Genomic DNA, 2,870 nt, shown 5'->3' with positions numbered 1-2,870 from the left:
GCTATCAGTAGGATAGTTCTTGTAGCTTGCAGCATGGCTGCTGTCCGTATCCTCGCACATTAGTGGAGCGGACTTAGGCAGGTGCTTGGTGCATGTGGCCGTGCTGGGACTTGTTGTTCCACCCCAGCTCTTAGGTTGGAGAGCTCTCCCTGTGTTGCTAGCGGTTATCTAGCAGACGTTACGTACTCTCCTGTGCTCTTGCACAAGTGATCTCATACTGTCTCTGTGAAGAGTAATGGAGACATTACAGTGCGCACTCTGTGAGTGCAGCCGTACGCTTGTTATCTCTCATACACCCCTCTGTGAGGTAGCAGAGGTACCTGTCTCTGTGTGCGGTTACGGTTAGTGAGCACACGTTTATGTAGAGCTCTGTGCAGATAATAGACTCTACTACGTCCCCTTTTGGTTACTTTTGTAGTCTCCATTAGTTGTTTAGCATATCCCTCATTTGCGTTTATGCTAATTCGGTAGTCGCTGTGAATTAATCAGTGTGCGCCGTCTTTGTTAGTGCCTCTGTGACGTGACAGTGTCAGTGCTGCTTCTGTGGTACAGGTTCCCCCTCGTCCTCTGGGACAGGTGTTGTGCGGGGCTCTATCAGTCACCACCTGGCTTGTCCAGGGCGTCACAGAGACGCCTCGGTCCAGTCTCTTCTTACAGAACCTGTTGTGTGACCCGTGACACGTCTCCATCTGTACCGCCCCGGGGCTCTTCTGGCTGCCGAGCCGCTCGGGTCCGTGCTCGTCGGTGGGTGGCTCGAGCTCCTCCCGGACCCTGGGGTCACTTCGCTCTGAAGGGGAGTTGGCGCTACGTGTAGGGATTTCGGTGGGGGAGGTTCACGGCTGAGGCCGTGGAGTTTATAGGTGTAAGTTCGTGACGCCACCCACGGGTTGTGGTGAATGTGGGCACCACCGCTGCCGTTAACTAGGCTCCCGGGGACGGTGTTATGCAGCCTGGTGTTGACCCCTCCGTGGGCAGGGGGGTGATGGTCCCGGGGCCCGGTGGTTGAGAGGTGCGGTTCTATCCCCCTCGGTGGGCTGTTGCCGTCTTTGGGTCTTGGGACGGGAAAGGACCTAAGGTCCAAACCTCAATCAGTGAATTCGACGTGGCCCAGTGGCTTCTGGAACTCGTTCTGGGTCTGAGTACCCCTCCTGGTGCTCCGGTTTCCAGTTGGCTCCCCGGTTCGGTTCCGGTGGGCCACTACCCTGTCCCGGTCCCTTACGGTTCCACCAGCCGTCTTCCCAACTCCTGCAGCCGGCAACCACCGTCTGCCTCATTACAAGAGGTAACTGGACTCCAACCCAGACACCTGGTGTTAGACTGTGGCAGACCTGGTCTGCACTTGAACTCCACTCCACTGTCCAAACTCAACTCACTTCTCTTTTTGTTTTTCCTGCCTCCGGGCCTGTGAACTCCTCGGTGGGCGTGGCCAACCGCCAGGCTCCGCCCCCTGGTGTGAACATCAAACCCTGAGGGAGGTGACAAGGGTTTGTAGGTTGGCTGCTGTCACCTTATTAGGGGCTAGTGTTTGTGGAGGGGTCTACCTGTGACTACATGGCTAGTCCAGGGGTCACACATCCATTACCATAAGACCCCAGCGATGATGATGAGGAGACCCCGGGATGAAGCGTTACTCGCCATTCTTCTCTTATGTAGAGTCCAGCAAATCTCCGGCTCCAGGAAAATGTGTAACTATAAAAGCTCCTCACGAGATTGTTACTTCTCATCACAGAGATTATATAACGATAGATCACAGAAGATCCCACTATGAGATTTGTGAACAATGAGATCAACCTAAGAAATAACTTTTCTATTTTTCACAGACATTTGGGCTTTTCAGCACTTGCCAAAAAGCAGTTAAACAAATAGTAAAAGAGCTATAAACCTGGGTCACATGGAGCGTTTCCCCGACCTCCCCTCCCCCATCACCATCAATATCATGAAGACGACACCGCACAGATCCATCATCTGAGAAATCATCACAGAATAGAAAGATCCCTCCAGATCACAGCTGTATAATAATCAGCAGATCCTCCATATATAATGATCCCGGAGAGATCAAGTCAGGAGGAGGTGACAGCAATCCACCAAGAGACCACCAGGGGGGAATCTGCATAGCTCCACCCCCTTCTGGAAACCACACCTCCTTCCTACAAGGATCCGCCCACCCCCACAATCAGCAGCACAAGCCCTGGAGCCTCAGGGGAGGATGATTGCTGCCTTCAATCCCAGGGAGGTGGTATACATCACAGGAGGAGTTGGGGCATATACACATCACAGGAGGGGATGGGGACATATACACATCACAGGAGGGGATGGGGACATATATGTACCGCCCCACTCTCAGCAGCCGAGCTGCTCGGATCCGGTCCTTCTGTGGGTGGCTCGAGGGTCTCCGGACCCGGGGGTCTCGCGGTCACTTCAAATGAAAAGGGGAGGGATGGTGGGTGTAGGACGTATATGTACGGGCTGAGCCGTACAGAGTTCGTGACTCCACCCACGGTATGTGGTGATATTGGACTCCACCACTGCAGTTACGGGGCACCTGGGGGAGATGTGTACCGCCCCGCGGGCTCGGCTGCGACCGCCGAGCCGCTCGGATTTGTGCTCGCACTGCGAGTGGTGGCTCGAGCCTCTCACAGACCCAGGGGTCACGTCGCTCTGCAAGGGAGTTGGAGCTACACACGGGGATTTGGGGTGTTTGGATTTGAGGTGATAGTTCGTGACGCCACACACGGGTTGTGGTGATTGTGGACACCACCGCTGCGGTGAAGGTACGGGGATCCCGGGAGCGGTGTAATGGCGCAGCTAGGTGTTGACCCCTCCAAGGGCAGGGGCTGTTGGTCCCGGGGTCCGGTGGACCAAGGCCCGGG

The 2,870-nt window shown here is 55.3% G+C and overlaps 1 pseudogene; it reads right to left on the bottom strand.

Moving 5' to 3' along the window:
- Positions 1-1,824: 1,824 nt before the first annotated feature.
- On the bottom strand, positions 1,825-1,885 carry LOC142297939 (U7 small nuclear RNA; annotated as a pseudogene).
- Positions 1,886-2,870: the final 985 nt, after the last annotated feature.

The sequence above is a fragment of the Anomaloglossus baeobatrachus genome, chromosome 3, assembly GCF_048569485.1.
Source record: "Anomaloglossus baeobatrachus isolate aAnoBae1 chromosome 3, aAnoBae1.hap1, whole genome shotgun sequence".
Classification (NCBI taxonomy): domain Eukaryota; kingdom Metazoa; phylum Chordata; class Amphibia; order Anura; family Aromobatidae; genus Anomaloglossus; species Anomaloglossus baeobatrachus.
This window is presented reverse-complemented; position numbering and strand designations above follow the sequence as displayed.